Below are 13,805 nucleotides of genomic sequence, written 5' to 3'. Positions count from 1 at the left end.
CAAGGTTTACACTCAGACCGTTTTGAAGTAGATTCAAATTAAAATGTCTTTAATCATCTGACATCACTATGATTGTCAAACCATATTTTTCCAGGGATTGGTTTTAGCTCATAACCAGTATTGAGCAGTTACTGGGAATATCTCAATTTTCCTTCCCAAAGTACAGTTGTTTGTCATAATTTCCCTTTGGAAACTACTGAGGAAAAGATTCACATGATGCACGTGTCATGTTATTTTGAGATCCTATTTTAAAACTACTTGGGCTTCACTTTATTAGAAAAGTATTATGTCTGTAAACTACATATTTAGAAATTGGGTGAAGGGCTATAATCCGTTGTGGTAGTTGGTCAAGTCAGGTCTATGTTTTCATATGTTTTGCTTTCTCCAATGCATACTTAATAGTAACTTAGTGGTTTGCCTAACTATATTAGTCCTAGGACCACAAGACCAAAAACTTCTTCAGGTCAGTCGATTCTGATTAACAAATAAATCCTACCTCTCATTATGGAAACAAAACTCACTTTGCAGTCAGCACTAAAATGACATTATTTCAGTGTGAATCCAGTATTTCCAAGTCCTTCAGTGTGATCCCAGGATTCCCAAGTTGCTTCAGTATGAACCCAGCACTCCCAAATAAATCAGAGGACTCATTTAAAGAATCTCTCAACAGCATCCCTAGTCTATCAACATTGGCCCCTGTTTTTCAAAGATGTAGCTTCCACATTCACCAATATGTGTCTTATTATTTAGTTGGTCGGTATGACTCTGGACTTTCTTACATTAATGTTTGAAATTCTGAAAACAGATTGCATTTAATAATTCCACTAAAACATTCTTATCTAAATCACTAAGTTCCATCCTGTACATTTGCCAAAGAATTCTGGCTACTTGAATTAATTTTATCAATTGTTTATGTTTATGATTTATCTATGTATTTATAGATCTGGGTTTTCATCAGTCAACCAAATGGGACATGTGCATGTCTTCCAGCTCCTTCTGCAAGTACACTAAATATAGTATATCTGATAGAAATCCCATGCTGACAAATTCACTTTTTTCTAACATTGTACATTTCCATTATTGGTTGAACACCCCCAACATTAATTTTCTCATGAATTCTCATGATTTTAATTTCTGTATCTTTTATCAAAATATATTTTGTTTTTGCAAGTGTATATTACTTTCCAATGTTTAACATTGTAATTATCCCTCCCACTTCTCCCAGGTAACACAAGTATAACTTTAATTAAATGAAGATTACAAAGGGAGTTATGAAAAGAATTGACCACTCCTTTCAAAATATAAGCCTCTTCAAACTTGGAAGGATACAAGGAAAAAGGGGGTGCTTCAACTGCCAAAAAAGATTTAGTAAAATTTGAGGGTTCATAAATTATCAAAATATCTCCATCCCATATTTTTCCAATCAATGTGACCATATCATGTTAGTGATCGGGAGAGTCTGTGGCTTTAAATTTCTTTGAAATTCAGCAATGCACAGGATCAAAATGTGAGTCTGATTTTGTCTGCCTAAGAACTCTGGCTTCAAGGAAAAAAAGGAACATCCAGTAATATAGTTTCTGAATGTTAGTATATGACTTGAGCCAAGACTATGGAAATTTGGACTTGTATTTTTTTCAGTTCTCCATAGTTTTTAGAGGTGGGAAAAAACAAAGACCTCCACATTTATTGAAATGCATCTTTATCTTTACTTTATAGCAACAATTCCTGCCTTCCCCCAAAGCTTTGCATTCAGTGTGTGTTTCCTCCAGATGACCACATGTGAAAATAGGATTCATTTTTCATCCTATTAACTGAAGGTCTCTCTGACGTTTTAACCATTAAGACTAGCTATATTTTCACTGTCCTCAGCCCTAAAATTTCCAGAAAATAAATCATAGACTATCTTCCATGACTGTCTGCAAATAATCAAGGTGGCATTTTCTATATCAATCTGGGTACACAGGTTCAAACAATAGAAAGCAATATAATAAAAAGAAGTTTTTAAGAGGATTTTGGTTGAGTCTCAGAATTGTTTCAGGTGTCTGGGGAACTGGTTTGGAGTGTACTCTGTGAAAACAGGGCCTGAAATCAGAATACAAAAATATATATATACACTACATGCTCATGCCACCAGCAAAACCATTGGGTGCTTGATGCTGCCACAATTAATGCTACCATTGTTGCCTCTAGATGTAAACCTGATAGAACGATTTTGCAATACTACCCAGATTATTTTCAGATTCAAAGCAATCCCCATCAGGATCCCAATGACTTTTATGCATAAGTAGAAAAACCCATTTTAAAATTCTTATGGATGCTCAAGGAATCTTGACTAGCCAAAAAATCTTGAAAGATAACAAAACTGGAAGACTCATACTTTGTGATTTTAAACTTAATACAAATATATTGTCATCAAAACAATGAGGTACTGGCATAAAGACAGAAATATAAACCAATAGAATAGTATAGACTAGAGATCTCAGAAATAATCCCTTGTATGTATGGTCAAATGATTTTTGATAAGGGTACCAAAACCATTCAGAGGGGGAAAGGACACTCTTTTTAAGGAATGGTGCTGGGGAAACTGGCTATATATATGCAAAAGAATGAATTTGGACCCTTACCTAATACCATGTACAAAACTTAACTCAAAATGTATTAAACACTTAAATGTGAGACCAAAAGCAATAAAAGGCTTAGGAAAACACATAGGACAAAAGCTTCATGATAATGGGTTTGTCAGTGATTTACTGGATATGACACTAAAGCCATAGGCAACAAAAGGAAAAAAACAACAATTGGATTTCATTGGCATTTTTAAAATTGAGTACAACAAAAGACAATTAAAAGCCAAACACAGAATGGGAAAAATATCTGTAAATCATATATTTGATGAGGGATTAATATCGACAATATACAGATAACTCCAAAAACTGAAAAACAACAACGAAAGAAACAAACAACTGCATTGAAAAATGGACAATGGACTTGAATAGACATTTTCAAATAAGATATACAAATAGCCAATAAACATATGAAAAGATACTCAACATCACTAATCATTAGAGAGATGCAAATCAAAGTTACAGTTAGAGATTCCCTCAAACCATTAGGATGGCTGCTATCAAAAAAAAATAGCAAACAACTAGTATTGGTGAGGATGTGCAGAAATTGGAATCCTTATGCCACATTGGTGGGAGTGTAAAATGGTACAGCAACTGTGGAGAACAGTATGGTTTCCCTCAAAAAATTAAAAATAAAAGTACCATATGATGCAGCAATTCCAGTTATGGGCATATACCCAAAACAATTGAAAACAGGGTTGCAAAGAGATATTGGTAGAGCCATGTTCATGACAAAATTGTCCCCGATTACTAAAACATGGAAACAACCCAAGTGTCCATTGACAGATGAACAAAGAAGCAAAATGTGGTATACACAAACAACGGAATATTATTCAGCCTTTAAAAGGAAGGAAATTTTGCAATATCTTAAAAGAGGAAGAAGCTAGAGGACATTATCCTAAGTGAAATAAGCCACTCACAAAAGGACAAACACTTAATGATTCCACTTATGTGAGATGCTCAGAGTAATCAAAATCATGAGACAGAAAGCAAAATGGTGGTTTCCAGGAGCTAAGAGGAAGGGGGAATAGGAAGTTATTATTTAACAGGAATAGAGTTTCAATTTTACAAGATGGAAAAGTTATGTGGATGATTGGTGGTGATGGTTACACAACATTATGAATATATTTAATACCACTGACCTGTACGCTTTAAAATGGTAATGATTACAAATTTTATGTGTATGTATATTTTATTACAAAACATTAAGAAGTAAAGGAATATTATTTATGAGTCTATGCCCACAAACTTGATAACTTAGCTGAAAATAATTAATTTTTATAGGCACAATTTACCAAAACTCACAAAAGGAGAAACAGATAATCTAAATAGGTCTATATCTTTTTTTTTTTTTTTTTTTTTTTTTTTTTTTTTTTTTTTAGGTCTATATCTTTTAAAGAAATTGAATTGAGGACCAGGTCCAGCTGGGTTCGCCGATGAATTCTAACATTTAAATAAAAATTATGCTAGTTTTTCAGTCTCTTCCAGAAAATAAAATCTGAGTTGTACTTCATAACTCATTCTATGAGCCACTAACCTAATACCTTACACAAACACATTACAAGGAAAAAATGTGTGGTTTTTGCAATTATTTTTAACCTTTAAACCACAATTACTTTTGCACCACCCTTATAACCAACCATATATATATATATATATAAACAATATCTTTCATAAACATTGATGCAAAAATCCTCAATAAAATATCTGCAAACTGAATCCAGTGTTGCATAAAAAGAATTATAAACCTCAACCAAGTGGGATTTATTCCAGGTATGCAAGTGTAGTTCAATATTAAAAAATTAGTTAATGTAATTCATCACATCAACAGACTAAAGATAGAGATGAAAAGCATAATATTGTACCAATAGATGTAGAAAAAGCATTTGGAAAATTCCAACACCCATTCATGGTGAAAACTCTCAGGAAGCTAGGAATAGAAGGAAACTTCCTCAAAGTAATAGACTACATCTACAAAAAACCCTACAGTTTACATCATATGTAGTGGTGTGAAACTAGACCTTTTCCTCTAAGATTATGAAAAAAAAGTAATGATTTCTGCTGTCACCATTACTATTCAACATTTTACTGGGAGTCCTAGCTAATGTAATAAGACAAGATAGAAATAAAAGGTATACAGACTGGAAAAGAAAAAATAAACTATCTTTGTTTACAGATGACATGGATGTTTGTATATAAAATTCTGAAGAATCAACAAATATTTTCTAGTAGTAATAACGATTATAGTGAGGTTTCAGGATACAAGGTTAATATACAAAAGTCCATTGCTTTTCTATCACCATCAGTGAGCAGTTACAATTTGAAACAACAAAAAAAAATAGAATACCACTACATTAACACTAAAAATATGAAACACCTATATGTAAGCCTAACAAAATATTTACAAGATCTATATGAACACAACTATAAAACTCTGATAAAAGAAATCAGAGATCTAAATAATTGGAAAGATATTCCATGTTTATGGATAGGAAAACTCAGTGCTGTTAAGATGTCAGTTCTTCCCAAATTGATCTCTAAGTTCAATGGAATTCCATTCAATATCAGCTAGTATTTTGTAGATATCAACAGATTGACTCTAAAGTTTACATGGAAAGACAAAAAGACCTAGAATAATCAAGAGAATACTGAGGAAGAACAAAGTCAGGGGAATGACACTGCCCAACTGTAAGACCTACCATAAAGCTACAGTGACGAAGACAGTGTGGTACAGTTTTAAGAATAAGCAAATAGGTCAACAGGACAGAATGTTGAGCCCAGAAATAGACCTATTTAAATATATTCAAAGGAGAAAGAATGATCTTTTCAACAAATGATGCTGGAATCCCTGGACATTTTCATGAAAGGTAAAAATAGCAACATTGACCTTACATCTTTTAAAAAAAATTAACTCAATGTGAATCATAAACCTAATTATAAAACGAAAACTATTGTACCTTTAGAAGATAATATAGGAGAAAATCTAGGGAACTTTGGGTTTGGCAACATATTTTTAAATACAGCAAAGCATGATTCATGAAAGTAAAATTTTATAAGTTGGACTTCATTAAAATGAAAAACTTCTGCTCTACAGAAAAACATTAAGGGAATAAAAGTACATGCTACACATTAGGAGACATTATTTGAGAAACATATCTCATAATAGACATATATTCAAAATATACAAAGAGCTTGTAAAACTCAACAATAAGAACACTAGCAATCTGATTAAAAAGTGGGCAAAAATATATGAAGGGACATGTCATCAAAGATTTACAGATGGCAAATATGTACGTGAAAAGATATTCAGTATTGTATGTCTTAAAGGAATTAATGATTAAAACTGCTGCATATATATTACAATGGCCCAAATCCAAAACACTGACAAGACCTAATGCTAGTGAGGATGTGGTGCCAACAGGAACTCTCATTCATTTCTGGTGGGAATGCAAAATAGTACATCCACTTTGGAAGACAATTTGATAGTTTCTTACAAAATTAACCATATTTTTTACCATACTATCCAGCAATTGCACTCTTAGATATTTACCCAAATGAGTTGAAAACTGATGCTCACATAAAAACCTACACATAAATGTTTATAGCAGCTTTATTCAAAATTGCCAAAACTTAGAAGCAACCAGATGTCCTCCAATAGGGGAATGGATAAATATACCATAGTACATCCATACAATAAAATATTTAGCAATAAAAACAAATGAGCTATCAAGCCACAAAAAAGACATGAAGAAACCTTACATACATATTTCTTACTGAAAGCCAGCTGAAAAGGCTACTTACTCAATGATTCCAATTATAGCACATTATGGAAAAGACAAAACTATGGAGACAGACAGCATTTAGCAGGGGTCTATGGGGTTAAGGAGTGTAGGAGAGATGAATAGGTGATCCATGGAGGATTTTCAGGGCAGTGAAAATATTGATGTCATATGTGATAGTGGATACATGATGTTATACATTTGACAAAACCCACAGGACTGTATGACACAAAGAGTGAATGAACCCTAATGTAAACTATGAACTTTAGTTAATAATGATATATCACTATTTGTCCATCAATTGTAACAAATATGCCACATTAATGCAAGATGTTAATAATAGGGACACTATGAAGCATAGGAAAGAGAGTATATGGAACTCTGTACTTTCGGTTCAGATTTTCTGTAAACTGAAAATCGTTCTAAGAAATAGTCTGTTAATTAAAAATAAAATTATGACCTTCCATGTAACAGGCTGGGTAAGGAACTGGGAGTGTCCTTTGCAAATCCAAATTTTCTGGTGAAGTATTCAGAAAACTCATTTTGTTCTCTGCCCAGTTTGCATTTTCTAGTACAAGGAGTCCTGTATTTGAGAGATATTATTCACTTTTCTAGATTCGTAATACAACTAATATTCTACTTTGATCCTCTTGTAATTGTTCTTAAATGTTTGGCATCCAGAGGAGAGATAAATTGAGTTATTACCCTGTTTCCCCGAAAATAAGACCTAGCCAGACAATCAGCTCTAATGCGTCTTTTAGAGCAAAAATTAATATAAGACCCGGTATTATATTGTACTATATTATATTATATTATATTAATTATATTATATTATATTAGACTTGGTCTTATATTAAAATAAATAAGACCCAGTGTTATGTTATGTTATGTTATGTTATGTTATGTTATGTTATGTTATGTTATGTTATGTTATGTTATGTTATGTTATATTAACTTGGTCTTATAGCATAGTAAAATAAGTCCGGGTCTTATATTAATTTTTGCTCCAAAAGATGCATTAGAGCTGATTGTCCGGCTAGGTCTTATTTTCAGGGAAACACGATAGTACTTTCAAACATCCAACAGATTTGAAATCTATCTTGTCCAACAAACATTATTCACTTTATTAATACACATTTGAAAGGGATAAACAAGTATTTTTCATCTAAAATACTTTGTGATAAGTTACTTTTTCTTTCTCTTACGTTGTCAGAGAAAAAGAGATTTTGCAACTTAGGTGGTATGCTTCCAAACTGACCTTAACTATCACCTCTGCTCTAGTCTGTTCCTTTACTCATTTCTCACCATGGCCTGAATATATTTTCAAACTCACTGCTCTATTCCTTTGAATTTTTTTTTTTTTTAATTAACTTGTTTCTTACCTCAAGGAGATACTAAAATGGAGGATGGTTGGAACAAGGTTTCTCACTGTTGGAGTGTGGATTTACATACATGCAAGGGAAGGAGAATATAATGATGCATATAATAATAGATTGGAGTAAAAGACATGAACTCGTATTTAGCTTCATATAGATACAGATTGTTGCATATAGACATACTTATAGACATATATATATATATAAGCAGGTTAGTATGCACACATTTATTTCCTTGATCTGTCAGTTGAACCTAAAAGGAATGATATCCTATTAGCAATGAGCATACCTAGTGTGCTGGTCCTGACTTCAAACACCATCTTCCATAAAAGAAACCAGGGCACTTTAGTCCAATGGCTGATTTTAGCCCTGGGCTGGAAATATACAAGATGATCACATTTAGTGCCAGAAAATAAGGAAATACCTGAAGAAAAATCAAAACAAAAACAAAAAGGATAATGATAGGTATATGTCAAAGGGACATAGGAGCCAACTGGAAGAACTCCCACTGGCCAAAGCAGGACCAATTTGAGCAAAAACTTAAATGATATTGATTACAAACCAAAGTATACAAATTTCCTTGAGTCCATATTGATATAAAAGAATGACAGTAAATAAATGAATGAGGGAGAGTAGACAAATCTCTCATGCAAAACACACACACACACACACACACACACACACACACAGATGGTGCCAAAAACATGTATATACATTTTAAGAAAGGAAAAAAGTGTATTAAAATTGCAATACTCAATATATACCACTAACAAAAGATGAATACAAGTCATGTATATATATTTTTGTCACCCCTGGTATATGTCCAAATAAATTAGGTACGTACTGGGCCCTTAGTGAGGTGGAACATAGCCCACTCTTCCTCATTAAGTGCAGGCTTTCTTTCCTAGTGACCTCCTTCCAAACACACACACACACACTAAAGAAACCTAACACATCTTACCTGAAGAAACCAAGCCAGATGATCAAGTTTCACATCAACCGTAACAAGTCGTGCTGACAATATATTCCCCTTGTTATATGATGAAAATGGTAATTTGCCACTGTGGTCTTCCTTCCAAAAACCCATAATCCCTGTTGAACCATGAGAAAAAATACTACACAAATCCCAATTGAGAGGCATTCCACAAAGTACCTGACAAGAACTCCTCAAAACTGTAACTGTCATTAAAAACAAGGAAAATCTGAGAAAATATCCTAGTCAAGAGAAGCCTAAGGAAATACAATGTCTAAATGTGATGTGGATTTCTAGATGGGATCATGGAATAGAAATAGGACATTAGGTAAAAACTAAGGAAATTTGAATAAAGTATGGACTTTTGTTAATAGTAATGTATCAATACTGGTTTAATAATAGTAACAATTGTACTATGCTAATGTAAGATGTTAAGAACAGGGAAGCTGGATGCACAATATGTGGGAACTCTGTACTATGTTTGCATTATTGTCTAACAATGTAAAACTTTAAAATAACACGTTTACCACCACTGGAACTTCAACTACTATCACAAAGGGAAAAAAACAAAACAAAACAGTTCTTACCTCTTTTCAAAGAAAACTTCTCCACCTGTGGTCTGGATTACATCCACTTTGGCCTTGTCTTGATTTTTTTTTTTTTTTTTAAGTACAACCTCCCCACCTTGTACCTAAAATTTTGCATAATGGCTTCTTCCTCCGGTTTACCATTCCAAAGCTTGCAAACACGTTCATCACCAATCCTTAAAAGTCTTCTTCAATCTACCTAAAAAGGTACTTTATATTGCTCTGCATTCCATCCAGAAAATGTGTTTGCAAAAACATTTTTCTATATATGAACATATGGTCATTCATGAGTGTATGCACAGTAATCTGAATCATTCACTCACTGTAATACATCCTTTTTGAAATTACCCTTAGTAGCATTATCAATGATTTTCTAATTGAGAAATCTGAGTTTCTTTTCGATTCTTTGATTATTTGAACCCTCTTCTCTCCCTTCCATATGAGAAAGAAAAGAGCTTAGTGGAATTCTCCTTCTTTTTGCCCTTCCTCCCATTGCTTGAAATGACACTTAGTCACCCTCCTTACTGTGACATTGTTCCAAAGCTCCCCATCCTGATAGTTGCTAAGTCATAAGGTCATCATACAAGTTAACTCCGTGGTGGGCTTTGGGTCTAGCTCTCTTTTGGTCTTTGTTCTTAGATCCTATCTAGTATTGACAGGAATACTTTACTTTTCCTCACTTTTCTTTTTTTTTTTTTAATTTTAAAGAGGTTAAATTGTTGTGGAAAATATGCAAATGGATTATGCTGGCTCTAAGCTTGTTAGGCAATATAAATTACCCTTAAAAAATTCCTTACTTGATCTATTCTTCCCCAACTGCTAAGAAGGGATGACTGTTCAGGGCACTGGACTCCTATTCCTAGGAATACTGGACTTATATAAACCCGACCCTTAATAATACTACCTTCAATTAATCCTCCCAGAGCTATCGTTAGGATAAGAAATGGAAACTTTTGTTTTAAATAGTATGAAATAAAAATAATATATTTTGGTTGTGAAGAACTGTAATGTAAAACAGAGATTTCGTGAAAAGGAAACTTATTGATACAAGTAACTGAAAATTGCAAGCCAGGACTAGCTTTGTATTGTGGTTTGATCTGTATTAAGGTTCGTGATATCAGGGCTCAAGCTTCATATCTTTGTTATTGCTTTAAATCTTCTGCCACCCTAATGGTAGCAAACATGCCCTTAGACATTTTTGACAGAGAATCTGAGAGTTCCATGCAAAATTTTCCAAGCTCGCCCTAATTGGAGGACTTGGTTGCATACCAACCCTGGATCTATTACTATGACCATGCAGATGTGATTATCTAACTGGCTTAAAGCCAAAGAACCCATCCCCAGAAATATGGTTGGGAACAGTCTCAAACAAATATAATAGGGAATAAGGATCAGGTTGGAAGATGCCCAAGTGTGATGTTAGAAAGAGGGAGGAGTGGAATGAACGTTAGGAAATGAAAAATAAATGTACATAAAAACATTAAAATACAAACACTTGCAAAATAATGTATATGAATTCATCCATCCATGAAATATGTATAAAATAACTTTCTAAGGAACATCAAGAGAAAAGAGAAGCTTCGCCACATAAATAGGGAATTACCTGGAGAATATTTTCCAGTCTTTTCTTCCCTTGTGACACATTTAGAAAAGATGAATATTTGCACAGCAAAATGAGATAACCAGACATGGCTGCTATCTGTGAGATAGACCTGGCCGAGAGCCCCTGGCTACCCTGGGTCCCCTGCAATGTCAAAAGTAGGCATCCATTTTGTCTCAGTCCTGAATTCCAGTGATTGTTGTGAAATGTTCCAGTGAACCTTGACTCCGGTTTTATTATCTATTAAAAAAATAAATAAATAAAGGAATTCTGTTCCCCAAGGTAAAATAGGAAAGTCTAGAATTTATGAATGGAGTCACAAAAGGAAACCCAAGTCACATTTGTACATTTTAATGCATCCAAAAAGTTGTCAAAAACCTAAAAATATTTCTGGAGTCCTCTGCACAGTTTAATTGGTACTCTCCTCTACAGGGGAAGTTTAAAGTCACTGTTCTTTTTTCTCTCAGATTATTATATACCCTATCCTTTTGCTGATTGAAACATTGTTCACAATGACAACAATGTCATGTGTCAAGTATCAAAAAACGGAATGGGGGAAAAATAATAAATCATCCATAGCTAGTCAGGAAGCAGGTTTCATTATGGAGGGTGTGTGTGTGTGTGTGTGTGTGTGTGTGTGTGTGTGTGTATCCCAAAATCACCTACTGAGTCTCAACATACCTATAAATGCCTTCCTTGCACATATAAAATTGCACTATGGGACAGTGATGATCTGATGGATGAAATTGAATTGACTAAATCTTATCTCAACACATCCACTCTTTTTAGGATGAAATGGATTTACTAGTCTGTGCCATTTCATCTGTGAATAACTTCCTACCATTGGCCTGAAGGATGGGGAAACAGGTAGCTGCAATATACCACATATTTTTTAATTGTTGATATTCATAAGTAAGCTTTTTAGAAAAAAAATTATCAGAAGAGATTTAAAAATATGGAGCAATAATAGATTTTGTGTATCTGTATTCTTGTATATACTTGAATTCTTGTGTACTTAAACCATTTGAATAATTCAAAAAAACATCAATTTACACTGTACAAGCAATTAATTATATAATCTCATTTCCCTGATTTATTCTCTATGCTCCTTAAATCAATTTCTTCAGTAAGGAAAGGTGACATCAGGCAGCAAAACTAATATACACAAAACTTTTCATACAAATTAAAGTATTAAATAGTTTCTTCAACTTGAGTTTCTGCTTCCGCTGGCCAGGTCTGAAAAGGTAAATAAAGGGCTAATGTGGGAATTTAGACTACAGCCTTTTGTATAATTGTGCCTTATTTGAATTCCTGCTCCACCATTTGCCAAATTTGTGATTTGGGCAAAATATATCACTTATGCTTCAGTCTTCTTACTCATAAAATGGGTAAATAACAGAAACCATCATGAGGCTATCTAGCCATTAAATCCATGTGTTTTCACTAGTCATTTATATCCACTGTCTATTCTTAGTGGTCTTTGTCTCATTCAGATACATTAATCTGATGCCATACCAGTTCTAAATATTTTGAGAGTCACCTACACCTATATCATAGAGTTTCTGTGGTTACTAAATAAGTTAATTGCATAAAACAATTGATTCAACGTCTGACACAATGATTTTTCAAACATACATATCATCTATGATAAATCTCAAGAAATTGAGATTCTGTTGGTATTGACTTAGAGAAAAGAATCCTTGACTCCTATTCCATGGTGCTTGAGCCGAAATATTTAGGTAGAAAATTTTTTATAGAGAGTACTCTTTACTTGAGAAATGAGTTTGTCTTAAAGAACTGATAGAGTAATTATATCGAGTCAAGAGAAGAGAAAAAGAACCAACTAAAGGGACTCAGGGCTATTCTATGTAGCTATTCTAGAATATGTGAGTCTCTCTCTCTCTCCCTCCCTCCCTCCCCCCCTTCCTTCCTTTCTCTCTCTCTCTGTCTCTCTGTCACAGAGAGGGGGGGGAGAGAGAGAGAGATCTTAAAATGTTGTACTGTCTATAAAGAATTACTGAAGCAAGGAAAAATAACAGTACTTAGCTCTGAGACCCTGAAGGTGGCAGCTAAATGTGAATTTAGCTTAAGAGTTTCTCCACTGTTTCATATCCCCATAACCTCGGGGCAAGAAAATAAATACGTGTAAATGGGCTTTAACTATATGCAGGGAGCTCTTCACTTCTAATAATTCAGTAGATTTTAAACTTGTTCACTGTGATTTATCAAAGAAGGCATGTTAGTTTAGAATATATTAGAAATAATTCCTTTTAAAAATTACATTTTATATGGCATTTATACATCCAACCTTAAGGACCTGAACATGTCCCTTATGGGGAAAATCTAACTTTCTGATATTTGCTTACAAATGAGGCATAACTATAAGAAGTTATTTTAATTCTGGTGTATTTTCTTTGCACTGGTTCTCAAATTCTAAAATGAACTAATAGAGCAAATTGTATTGAAAAAATATATGTATATTCCAGGCCATTAGATAAATGGCACGTCTCAGTCTGTGTTTATAGTGTGCTAAAAATAAGTAGGAAGTGTTATTATTGTTTTTGTTATTAAGAATGTCATGACAACCTTAGTTCTGAGTTCCCTCTTGTTGGATTAAGCTATGTCCTGAGGTTCAGCTCCCCCACAATTCACCAAATAATCTCCTTCTCTTTCTTTGGAGAGCAAAGATTAATCATTCAAAACCTTAATGAGCTGGAAAAACAAATACCAGGAGAAGAAAGGTGCCTGAGATCTTTAAAGAAAATAAATTAGTTTCCATTTGAAAAATAAATTAGTTGATTTACAAATCTCTCTTTTTTTCTTCTTCTCCATTTGTACTTCTCTGTGTCTTTGCCATCTTCATCAA

This window comes from Rhinolophus sinicus, linkage group LG02 (genome assembly GCF_036562045.2).
Source record: "Rhinolophus sinicus isolate RSC01 linkage group LG02, ASM3656204v1, whole genome shotgun sequence".
In the NCBI taxonomy this organism is placed as follows: Eukaryota; Metazoa; Chordata; class Mammalia; order Chiroptera; family Rhinolophidae; genus Rhinolophus; species Rhinolophus sinicus.
Note: the sequence above shows the minus strand (reverse complement) of the source record.